General features: G+C 44.2%; 1 protein-coding gene across 7 annotated transcripts in view; it reads right to left on the minus strand.

The window, feature by feature from the left end:
- SMIM14 (small integral membrane protein 14) overlaps positions 1 to 13,411 on the minus strand; it is a 95,579-nt gene that overhangs the window by 17,074 nt on the left and 65,094 nt on the right. Inside the window, exon 1 of one of the 7 annotated variants that reach the window (XM_056557005.1) lies at positions 11,157 to 11,308. The exons of the other annotated variants lie outside the window; for them this stretch is intronic. The gene's annotated coding sequence lies outside the window, so the exon portion shown is untranslated. Of the gene's footprint in view, positions 1 to 11,156; positions 11,309 to 13,411 lie in introns of those variants that run through there. 7 annotated transcript variants of the gene reach the window in all.

The following is a 13,411-nucleotide window of genomic DNA, read 5'->3' on the forward strand; positions in this document are numbered from 1 at the left end:
CTGGGAAACCAAACTGGAGAACATTAGAAGCCAATGTGGAGACAAGTTCCAGCAATATACTTTCCAATAGCTATGAATGGCATTTAGGGTATGGTCCCACGTGGCACATCTGCTGAGGATTTTCCACCAATGATGCATTTTATCTGCAGTGGAATTATGTGAATTTTAGTGTGGATTTGCACTTTAGTTTTTGGTGCATAACGCTTAAAAACAATTTAAAGAAGTACTCCGGTGCTCCAGCGTTCTGAACAAAACATTCAGAACGCTTGGAGCTGGAGGCCGTGATCGAGACGTCACATTACGCCCCCTCCATTCATGTTTCCAGACATGAATGTGGGGGGTGTGGAGTGAATTCAAGACCACTGCCGCAGGAATATAGCGTTTGTTTTGAACGCCGGGAGCACCCAGCAGTTGGACCCCGGCGATCAGACATATTATCCCCTATCCTTTGGATAAGGGATAAGAGGTCTAGCAGCGGAGTACCCCTTTAATATCCCTGGTGGTCCACAGCTTTAAAGATTTGCATGCTCCTGCGGGTCCCATTCTTGGGATTACAAACAAGCGCTCTAGCCAGTTGTCCGGTTTTCTCCCCTCTGTAACTAACCCTGTATTGTCTATTTTGGAGTCTTGGAATTCAGAATGACAACCCCAATATCATCTAACTAGTTAAATAGTGCATAATCTTCTGGGTTTTGGACCACTGACAAACTAACCAGAATTGCTATTCAGAAGTCTAGGAAAGCTGGGTACCAATCAATCTCAGATAATCCAGACCATCACAGATTTATCCAGATAACCAAAGACTATTATTTACTGGGAATATTTGGATTTTATTTAAATACGTTTCGATAAAATATTATCAGTAATAGTGTATTTCTTTTTATCAAAGTGTTAAATCTAATTCTTTATGGTGTACGTCACTTCTGGTCTTGATGGAAACACTCTGTGCCCTTTAAGATCCTGCTATGCTTGCAGGCGATCATCTCCAAGCTTAAAGAGCTGGTACAGGCTGCTCCAATGAGAGACACCTACGTGGATGAACACAGCACTGAGCAAACAATTCACGGCCCAAGATTTACTGACAAATCCACCTGAGGACATAGAAATAAACTTCCTGGAATAATGAAACTGCGTCCAACCTCAATAGAATATTTAGCGCGTCAGAATCTGTGGCCACTGTGACTTATTCCAATGAGTCTATGCAGCCAAAAGGAGGAAGCAAAGGAGCCTCAGAACAAACTGATGTTGACCCAGAAGGAAGACACTACGGCGGAGATGTATTAAAAGGGGTACTCCCGTGGAAAACTTTTTTATTTTTTTTAAATCAACTGGGGCCGGAAAGTTAAACAGATTTGTAAATAACTTCTATTAAAAAATCTTAATCCTTCCAGAACTTTTTAGGGGCTGTATACTAAAGAGAAATCCAAAAAAGAAATGCATTTCCTCGGATGTCACGACCACAGTGCTCTCTGCTGACCTCTGCTGTCCATTTTAGGAACTGTCCAGAGCAGGAGAAAATCCCCATAGCAAACATATGCTGCTCTCAACAGTTCCTAAAATGGACAGCAGAGGTCAGCAGAGAGCACTGTGATCATGACATCACAGGAAATGCATTTCTTTTTTGGATTTCTCTTTAGTATACAGCCCCTAAAAAGTACTGGAAGGATTAAGATTTTTTTAATAGAAGTGATTTATAAATCTGTTTATCTTTCTGGCACCAGTTGATTAAAAAAATAAATAAATAAATAAAGTTTTCAACGGGAGTACTCCTTTAAAACTAGTGCAAAGAAGTGGTGGAGTAAGTGCTTATAGCAACCAATCAGACTGCTTCTTTTATAATCAAAAAAACACAGAAAAATGAGAGCTGGAATCTGATTGGTTACTGTGGACTGCTCCACTTTTATTTGCACCATCCTAAATAAAATAACCCCAGTGAATTTATCCTCCAGGGCAATGTTATCACATGCAATGTAATGCGACACAATGTGATTGTACACGAGGTGTCAAAAAATAACTAAAAAACTGTTAGGACATTACATAAAGTCATGCATACAGTCTCATCAGAACACACACTCTAGATCAGCGGTCTTCAAACTGTGGCCCTCCAGATGTTGCAAAACTACAACTCCCAGCATGCCCGGACAGTCAGCTGTCCGGGCATGCTGGGAGTTGTAGTTTTGCAACCTCTGGAGGGCCACAGTTTGAAGACCACTGCTCTAGATATATCAAAAGTATTCAAGTGTGGTTGTGGGATTAGTGGCTACCCATGAAATCTCTCTTTATTTTTATATTTTTTAAACAAAAAAAATGTTTTATTTAAATTTTTTTTTTTTTTTTTTTTTTTTTTAAGGGCAAATAGAAACCAAATAGTCCATAAAGTAAGAGTGGAAAAAAAGCCAGTGTAAATACAGCCGAAACAGCATAAGGATGTGAGAGAAGAGCTCGCCTACGCTGAACCCGCTGGTGATCAATCAGACAACAGCGGTTAAAGACAGACAAAAAAAAGCATAAGACACCAAAACTACAGTTCCTCTTTTTATCTTTAAATATTACCAGACTATAAAAGAAGATTTACATAGAAGACAACTTGTGGTCAGTGTTACAACATCCATAACCAACAAGAACAGACGTTAATGTAAGGGTAAGGCAGCTTCACTTTATGTTATGACTGTAGCGAAGACGACTGTTTACAGGGGCTCACCAAATTCACCAAAAATTGCCTGGGGTAGAGACTGAGGCTGGGTAGGTTCACACTGCCATAGTGCTCCGACCCATTCAGACTATTTTCTTCTTTTTTTTTTTGCAACAAAATGCACCTTGAACGGGTCAAAGCAAAGCTGGCATTGCTGGGTCCAGATGATTTAAAGGGGTTATCCAGGGAAAAAAAAAAACTTTATATATATACACCGTATTTATCGGCGTATAACACGCACTTTTTAGGCTAAAATTTTTAGCCTAAAGTCTATGTGCGTGTTATACGCCGATACACCCCCAGGAAAGGCAGGGGGAGAGAGGCCGTCGCTGCCCGCTTCCCTCCCCCTGCCTTTCCTGGGGTCTAGAGCCCTGCTGCCGGCCCTTCTCTCCCCCTGGCTATCGGCACCGCTGCCCGTTCTGTCCCCCTGACTATCGGTGCCGGAACCCCATTGCCGGCGCCGATAGCCAGGGGGAGAGAAGCGGCGCCGACAGCCAGGGGGAGAGAAGGGGCAGCGGCACCCATTGCCGGCGCCGCTGCCCCGTTGCCTCCCCCCATCCCCGGTGGCATAATTACCTGTTGCCAGGGTCGGGTCTGCGCTGCTGCAGGCCTCCGACGTGCGTCCCCTGCGTCGTTGCTATGCGCTGCACGGCGCAGCGCATGACGTCAGTGCGCCGTGCATAGCAACGAAGCAGGGGATGCACGCCGGAGCCAGGGGGAGAGAAGGGCCGGCAGCAGGGCTCTAAACCCCAGGAAAGGCAGGGGGAGAGAAGCGGGCAGCGACGGCCTCTCTCCCCTGCCTTTCCTGGGGGTGTATCGGTGTATATACGCGCACACACGCACCCTCATTTTACCATGGATATTTGGGTAAAAAACTTTTTTACCCAAATATCCTTGGTAAAATGAGGGTGCGTGTTATAGGCCGGTGCGTGGTATACCCCGATAAATACGGTAATATTATATATATATATATATATATATATATATATATATATATATATATAATGAATATGCAAATCAGCTCATTACATCACCTTCTCAGGCGATGTTCCCTGGTATCAGCTTAGCTCCAGTTACGGAATATAAAAAGCTAATCGGGATTAATGCCAAGCCAGTACTCTCTCTCCAGAAGGAAAGAGTACCCATCTGCAGACAGCTGTTTAGGGGTTCTTGCCCCTCGTCAGTACAGAGCAGGGTGATCTGGCTTGGCTGAGATGAGGGGCCTTAGACCAACTAAACGGGATGAGTATTTAACTCGGGGAGAGTTCACCACTCCTGGTGTGACGGAGCTTTCTGCCTCCAGAAAGTTAAACATATTGTTTGGGTGTTGAGTGGAGAAAAAAGCTTGGACATGCTGTAATTTTTTTTCTCAACACCCGTCTTTCCTACAGGGTGACGGAGCTCCCTTTAGCTGAGCACAGCTGCAGTGTAAACTTAGCCTGGGGGGGGGGGGGGGGGGGAAGATATACTGTACTGCTTAATGGTATAAAATGCACTATATGTCAAGTTGATGTCTGTAGTGTATGTAGATGCGTACTTTACAACTGCAGTTACGGGAAAAAAAGAGTTATAAAAAAAGCACAAGAAAAAAAAATACAATGCAGTCATTGGGCTGGGATTTGAGTCCATAAAGTGGACCCAAAAATCTGACCGTATTATGTTAAAGTGCATTTCGCTATGTTGTTATGAGTCCAAGAGATAAGCCAGGGGATGGCAGAGGAGCACTGGGAGCAGAGACGCAGACAGACCAAAGAAGTCATGCCAAATACAGTGCCCATATCCTTTGCTACTAACTGATCCATAGGTGCTGTGTTCTTTACAGTTTGGACACTATACGGTAGGTCCACCGAATATAGCCAGAAACAAACTGTGCAGACTTTTCTAGTAGTACAAAAGAAAGTAAGACATACATGTATCATTTCCAAGGAGATGAAAACATTCCTTACACAGCGAGTGAAAACAGCTGTGCCTCCCGCAGGAATTATATCACCGCTGTACAACCCTCAGCCTAACATTTTAATACCCTGTCTTTTCCCTTACGAAACCAAATATTAAAATGGATTAAACAGCGGAGAACAACAACCTTTATTCAGTGACTCAGGTCTTCTGATACCAACCCAAGTTGTTAGATGGTGGTGGTTCTGCCCTTACTTGTCTATAGTCCCTTATTTTATCCTCCAGGGATAGCCCTTTAATATTTATTTCTACAGAAATTTAGGTAGGCTCCCAAAACTTTGGAGCCTCAACTCAGTTGCCTGTGAGGGTAACAATTTTCGTTTGCCAAAAAGTGATACTCTAGACCAGTTCCCCAATGTTCTTAGCCTTGGAGCTACCTAGCCTTGGAGCAAGACTACCAAATAATGGCTAAAGACAAGTAACGCAAAATACCTTCTAATCACTATTAGCTTCTAAGCACCTGAATTAAAGGGGTATTTCAAGATTATTTTCTTCAGCCTTTAGGCCCTAGATGCCAAATTATAATACTGTGTAATAGGCTTCTATTACCTCCGTGCAATGCTTTGTCCTGTTTTCATGAACAGGACCCAGACCCGGAAGTGCCAGATTGTTTATTTCACTGTTGTCTCTTACCCTTCCCAGCATTCAATGTGACCAGAGACAATGGAGGGAATTTATCAAAACCCGTGTAGAGGAAAAAGTTGACCAGTTGCCCATATTAAAGGGGGTACCCCGCTGCTCAGCTTTTGGAACAAACTGTTGCGAATGCTGGAGCTGGGAGCTCGCGATGTCATAGCCCCCCCCTCATGACCTCACACCCCACCCCCTCAATGAAAGTCTATGGGAGGGGGCATGATGGCTGTCACGCCCCCTCCCAGAGACTTTCATTGAGAGGGTGGGGCTATGAGGGGGGGGGTGACATGATGTCGTGAGCTCCCAGCTACAGCATTCGCAACAGTTTGTTCCAAACGCTGAGCAGTGAAGTACCCCTTTAACCAAACAGATCGCTTTTGAGAGGCCCTTTTTAAAAAATGAAAGAAGCAATCTGATTAGTTGCTATGGCAACTGGTTAACTTTTCCTCTGCACAGGTTTTGCTTTCAAATTATTTTTATTAGGTTTTGAGTAATAAACCAAAATTTAACATGCTATTACATCATAGACATATTATGAAATAAAATAAAAACAAAATAATGACAGAAAATAGAGGGATACAACATTATCCCTGTGAAATGTAGTTATGCGTTTCAAACGTATAATCAGTGATTGTAGTTACACTTAATATTAGCATATATATATATATATTTCAATTATTTCTAATGAACCACATATATGATTACTTATCCACAAATTATGTAGTGGACATATTTATTAATTCTACATAACAATAAACTGGTAGAAGTAAAGTAAAATTTAAGTGACCATGCTCTGGTTGATAAATCTCACCATATATGTCATAAGTCACGTGGTCTCTGGCGGGCGTGGCTATGCTGCAGCGGGTGGGTGGATAGCATTCATCCAGTAGATCCTTTCCACGCTGTTATCCACCCATCGACTGCAGCATTGGTCTTTAAATGGGCACTGTCACCAACTTTATTTTTTGATATGTTGTAGTACTTATGTACTACAACATATCTCTAATATACTTTTATTATTATTTTTTTCATTAAAATGGTTTAATTTACATTTAAAAACCGGCCACTGAAAAAGGACTGATTTTGGAGTGGCAATCAGTCCTTTTTCAGTTAGACTGCAATCAGACAGGCGGGAGCGAGCGCATTGGCTCCCCGGCCACTGGCTGGGAGGCCATTCCTCCAGCACATCGCCGCCGCTGCCTCGTTGCCGCCGCTGTCCCTGCACGCCCGCTGTCGGACACTGCAGTAACTGCAAGTGTAATGAGGGAACGGGGTATGCGGGGTGCGGGGGGGGGGGGGGGGGGAACGGGCTAGCAAAAAAAAAAAAAAAAATAGGATGGTGGGAGCTACCCTTTAAGGCTTGTGGCTATGCTGCAGTTGATGGGTGGATAACAGCGAGGAAAGGATCTACTGGATGAATGCTATCCACCCACCCGCTGCAGCATAGCCACACCCCACCGAGAACATATGACAGATTGGCCATAGGGAATGCTAAGATAGGTCAGAGACCACAGTAAAATAAACAGCCTTACACTACAGCACTTCTGGGTGTGGGTCCTGTGCATGAAACAGGACAAAGTGGCAGTAATAGAAGCATTTTACACTGTATTATAACTTTTACATTATTTAGTACTTTAGGGTAGGGTCACACTTAGTGCGGAATTCCGCAAGGGAAACCTATTGACTTTAATGGGTAGCAACATAATCCACATGGAGTTTTCTGTTGCGGAAATTCCATAGCGATTGTACTACTAGTGACCCTACCCTTGAACTATCATTTTTTAAACCACTGGACAGGTTGCTTAGGCAAGTTTTGATCGCACCAGATGTCACTCCTGAGATATGCTGAGGAAATGCTGCAGGAATTGTGTGTACACCTTAAAAGGGAATTCCGCCCACAGATATCTTATCCTTCGGATACGGTATAATATGTCTAATCGCGGAGATCCAGCCGCTGGAACCCCCTGCGATCTCCGTGCTGCACCCAGCTTTCTAAACAGTCGCCCAAACCCGGCGTTCTGAACATACTGTTTACAAAGATGGGTGCTGCAGAGATCGCGGGGGGGGTCCCAGTGGCAGGACCCCTTCGATCAGACATCATATGCCCTATCCTTTGAATAGGGGATACGATTTCTGTTAGTGGAATTCCCCTTTTATCTGATTTTAATTCTACTAGGACTGACTGTTGGATCGTGACCACAATTTCAAAAGACATAGTTGAATTAAAAATATATATATTTTTTTTTACATTTTGTAAAAAGATACTGACAGTAAAAAGTCCCATTGATTGCAAGGATTACATGAGCTGACTGAAGTTGCGGTGTCTTAACTGGGAATTTCTCCAAAACGGTAGAGAAGTATAATTTGTTTGCAAGTCTCATCCTTGTTAGATCCGGTTATATAAAAAATACATAAATACATGGCTGGCAGAACAATGGCTTGTCACCAAGATTTGCCATGCGTAGATCTAAAGCCAGCAATAGATTCCAACTGTGTTCCTTTTTCACTCCCTCTGTCCCATTGCCCTTATACCAGTATCAAATGCACCAAATTTATATTGTTTCGCAAAGTATAATTACATTGGTATATTTTTAAATGCATTTTTGCCTTCTGGATTCCTATGGCACCTATAGAGGGGAGCGAGATGATGCAAAAATTTTGGAGAAAGTTGCAAATAATAAATATATCTAAAAACTAACCCATGCTTCCAATGCCTGTAATAAGGCAAAGCTGATGAGCTTTGGCACAAGTGTGCTCAAAAATCACACAGATGCATAATACTGTACATATGCTAAAGTGAAGATAGCCATAGTGCACATTAAGGCCAATAATCAGTTCCTGCAATTATCCTAAAATCTGTTTTGCTGGTTGGAAAATGTAGCTACGAGCTTCAAAAGTTCTCGGTTGCTACAGCTGTGTTCCGCCGCCCATGGCTTTACGGCTGTTGCAAAACTACAACTCTAAAGGCTGCCATGATGGGAGTTGCAGTTTTGCAACAGCTGCAGAGGCACAAGTTGGGAAACACTGTTCTACAGCATGAGATTGTTTCTCCTGTTGCAATGGATATAGTTAGTCTTCCTTCCACTACAGTCAATTCACACAGAGAAAGCTGCGGGTTGCAACTTAAAGCGATTCTCCTGGCGCTCACCCGATGATAGGAAATAATCCGATATGGTCACAGAGATTAATAAAATAAATTCCTTTATTGTTAGCGCTGTGGACTACGCGTTTCGAGGGGTGGAACCCCCACTTCATCAGGTCCTCTGATACAGAGGACCTGACGAAGAGGGGGTTCCACCCCTCGAAACGCGTAGTCCACAGCGCTAACAAAGGATTTTATTTTATTAACTTCTGTGACCATATCGGATTATTTCCTATCATGGGGTGAGCGCCAGGAAGATCGCTTTTTTAAGTTGCAACCCGCAGCTTTCTGTGTGTGAATTGTCTGACCGCCCTGAAGTACCTCAGTGACGGGAACGATCCAGGCTGCACTCCGACTTCATACCCAGGAATTGGGTAACAAAGCTATGCTCTGAGCATAACACTAGAAGGTGAGCACCATTTCCTCTGTTGCTAGTGGTTACCTCCGCTCCACCAGAGTGGCTGGGTTCACACCACGTTTTTCAAATACGGTTACCGTATACGGTTTGCCGCTAAAAAACGTATGGCAAAAACTGTATGCAACCTTATACAACCGTATGACTCCAAATTAAAACGTATACGGTTTTTCCCCGTACGGTTCTATCCATTTGCATCAGTTTTTGCCAACGGTTTTGCTATTTTGTTGAAATTAGCTTTCCAGCAATTTAATCCAAAAACGGATTGGAAAAACCGTGTGCAACCGTATTCTGAAATTCTGTGTACGGTTCTCATAGACAACAATGTTAAAAGAACCGCATACGGTTTGCATACGGTTTTCCAACCGGAGGCAAAAACGTGGTCGACAGCGTTTTTGCCTACGGTTGAAAAATCGGCAAAACCGTATCCGAGGCAAAACGGATGCAACCGTACACAACATTTGGAATACGGTGTACAATGCATTCTCTATGCATACGGTTTCAGATACGGTCATATACGTTTTTTTGCGGAAAACCGTATACGGTTACCATATTTGAAAAACGTGGCGTGAACCCAGCCTTACGGCACATAGTTGCGCTTTTGTCTGTTTTTCATATACTGCAAGCTTCCACTACAGTCAGGGAACAGTCAGGGAACTGTCGTTCTCATTACTGGAGACATTTTTATATAACCTTCTTTATGGGAGAACGTTCCAATAATGGGTGCATGGCAGAACATTCCGCTGATCACGCCAATTCTTAAAACCCATGGACAGATTGAACTAGGTGTTGTCTCCAACCTGTGGCTGTCTTGCAGTTGAAGAACTACAACCCCTAGCATACCCAGACAACAGTATGCTAGGAGTTATAATAAGTAATAATAGCTTGAGGCACACTGGTTGGGAAACACAGCCGTAGGGAGCGATCTGCAACCTGTCAGACCACAACTCCCAGTATACGCAAACAGCCATTTTAGGAGTTGTAGTTTTACAGCAGCTGGACAGCCAGTAAATGATGAAATTCTAGTGTTCTAATGTGAATTATAATGGGTAACGTCAGATGCAGCTTCAGGCAGACAAGGCATGCTGGGCATTGTGGTTTTGCAACAGCTGAATGAAGCGGTAGATTATCAGGTTTTAGTCCCCTATAACGTGTATAATCGAGGACGCAAGGCTGCAGCCTCAGTCAGCGCATGGTGGGAGTTGTGGTGTTGCAACAGCTGGAGAGTTGCAGGTTGGAAACCACAAGTTAAAATTATCCTTATGTAAATATGGATACAACTAAATTGTCCCTAAACTGGATCCAACGTACCGCAGTGACAAAGAGGAGTACAGTACTTATTTACATAGTTCTTGTCTGCAACCCATATGCCCAGGAAACAGGTGTCACTAATAATTCCTCCCTCTAGACAGGTGGTTTCCAACCTGCGGACCTCCAGATGTTGCAAAACTACAACTCCCAGCATGCCCGGACAGCATTTGGCTGTCCGGGCATGCTGGGAGTTGTAGTTTTGCAACATCTGGAGGTCCGCAGGTTGGAGACCACTGCTATAGACGGTCAGCAGTTAACATTAGCGATATAAAGTGTCATTGTAAGATCATATAATGATAGCAAAATACAAAATGACAGGGATAGGAGATAGATCTAAGGGTCCAGGAGGAGGGGGGGGGGCAGATCTAAGGGTCCAGGAGGAGGGGGGGGGCAGATCTAAGGGTCCAGGAGGAAGGGGGGGGCAGATCTAAGGGTCCAGGAGGAAGGGGGGGGGGCAGATCTAAGGGTCCAGGAGGAAGGGGGGGGGCAGATCTAAGGGTCCAGGAGGAAGGGGGGGGGGGGCAGATCTAAGGGTCCAGGAGGAGGGGGGGGCAGATCTAAGGGTCCAGGAGGAGGGGGGGGGCAGATCTAAGGGTCCAGGAGGAAGGGCAGATCTAAGGGTCCAGGAGGAAGGGGGGGGGCAGATCTAAGGGTCCAGAAGGAGGGTAGCTGAAGGGTACAAGATGCAATCTGACTGGTGGAATACCCTCTATGCCAGGCGTTGCTACAATGCAGAAATGACATAGAATTCTAAGTATAGTAATAGACAGTAAAAAAAAGTAATCAAGTAGAAGACAATTAAACACTGCCTGCATCGAAGTAACCACAAATCCAATGCAAATAACTGCAAGACCATGAGCTCATATGTGGCAGTACTGCAACTAGCAAGAGGGTACTATACTATAACTATATGCTGCAAAATCATGAGGCTCCACAAGTCTGACCCCCAGACCATAGCCCTATACCCCGGCTATACACCCAGCCTAGAAGACGTGTGTACCCCTCACCTCTGTGAACGATCACCGGCCGGGAGCCTCCAGTGTGCAGCACCTGCTCTGTTTTGATTCGGTTGCATACACGTCATGCTCGTCCACAAACCCGGATCTCCCCGGGCGTCCCCGCCCACATTCAGCGCCTGCGCGACCCCGCTAACTCCATATGCATACCTTCTCCACGTGACGAGCGCGCTCCCACTGTCTCCAATCCTGACAAGTCACGGAGGGGCCGAGAGCAGCCAATCAGAGGCTGCCAGAGCCGGCCGGACCGAGCTGCGATTTTGATATCTGGCCTCAAGAGGCCGCTGTGGATTGCAGCGATGACAGCTACAATATCATCACCAGAGCCATACTGGGACCACAAATGGGCGAGCGCAGCCAATACAATGCAGACTATACAGTCGGATCCCTACCAAAATACAATGGGCTGCATAGTCTAAAATCAGCTCAGTTTAAGTGGCTCTTCAGCTGTTGTAAATCTACAATTCCCATGCCTGGAGAGCTACAGATAGGGGTACAGTTTTAACTGTTGTGGTAGCCCTTGGGGGGTGTTGGTAGTGGGAGTATTGTTTCGGTAGATGAAGGGTTAATCTTAACCCTATAGTTTGTGACGCCAGGCTGAGGGCTAGTATGCCGAGGTAATTCTCCGGCCTATCGCCACCCTTCCCAGTAACGATAGGTGCATGTAATAAAATGACTGAAGATCCGCAAAATAGTTGAACTTTAACTTGAAGAACTTTACTTAGATGATTGCGGTACATCCAATGAACAAGAACAGTCTCAGGCAAACAGTCTCTAGATAGCTCAATGACTGACAATTGTTGCGGACCTTGCAATAAATTAAAGTCTCTTAATTTAGGGTAATTATTGCAAATTCGTCCGGATTTAGGGGATAGATAAGGTCCGGTGATCCTGCAGAGTGCTTGGGGATTGATACACTCGCGATTCCAGATATATCAGCCATTGCCGCAAGGCTCAGGCCTAACTCACTGCGATATACAGCTGCGCAGATCCTACTCGTTTGACAGAACGGGAACAAGAGAGAGAACAATGGCCGCCGCTCCTTTATATGGGCTGGGGCGGGGCGAATCTGATTAGTCCGAACATCTGTCACTCACTGTTACACAGTGTGATGGGATTGACTACATCACAAGGACCTCCAAAGGTCCTCAAGCAGAAATACCATGGAGTTCACCTAACCACGTGACCCGCAGGTCCTGTTACGCTATAGACAGGAAATTAACTATTTATAGGCATTTATATAATATTTACATGCTTCCTAAGTAAGCTATTAGTGCAATAACTATCTGGATGAGAGGTGACTAGGGGTGAACTAGACAATGGGGACCGCGATGTCCTAGGGACTCTGGCTAAGGGGACCCACACACGCAGGTACCAGATAGGATACAGTACCAGGACACCACAAACCCCCTTACTTAAGATAAGTCGACCTCGACGCCTGTCCCCTAAGACAGAGGGACTAGGACAGGATGATCTATAACTTTGCTATCCTAAGTAAACATTGAACACATTTACACTCCCTGATACTCTTACTAGTATCTGAACTAGACAATAGAAATCTATCTAGACCTTGGTGCTATCTAGACATGAATGCTATCTAGACATAAATGCTATCTAGACATTTGAGGAAGCTATCTAATCTTTAGTTTCTAGCTTCTTAAACATTTTATTAAGCTTACTATACATTCCAAGCTTACTAGACAATTAGGCAGCTATCTGACATGTAGTTTCTAGCTCCTACGACATTTTAGTAGCTCTCTACACATTCTTGAAGGCTAAACTGAACATTATTATAACTCTCTAGACATGAGACTATCTAGACATTAGTTCAGCTCTATATACCTTTAGCGTCAAGCTGACTAGACATTTTATTATCTCACACATTTTATTCGCCAATACACAAAAGTTATACTGGCTAGCCGGAAGCTAGATCACAGTAAGGGTGGCTACTAGGGTCTATCGGCTACACGCTACTTACCCCTAGAGCGCTTTCAAAACAACCTAACTAGGTTATTCTTAGAATTATGTATTTACTTCTGTATTAGCAAGAGCGCCTACTGGCCAGGCTGAGCATCTCACACACGCAATGAAAGAGAAGAAGAAGTGTACCTAACAGTGGGTATCAATATGCTACAATTCCTAAGTGTTTTCTTAAGTGAGATATTTATTTTGATGTATATACTAGAGAAACTTGAGGTAGTACATTTAAGTTAGTAATCTAGGGTACTGAATAGGGATTGGCAGAG

Source organism: Hyla sarda, chromosome 1, assembly GCF_029499605.1.
Source record: "Hyla sarda isolate aHylSar1 chromosome 1, aHylSar1.hap1, whole genome shotgun sequence".
Classification (NCBI taxonomy): domain Eukaryota; kingdom Metazoa; phylum Chordata; class Amphibia; order Anura; family Hylidae; genus Hyla; species Hyla sarda.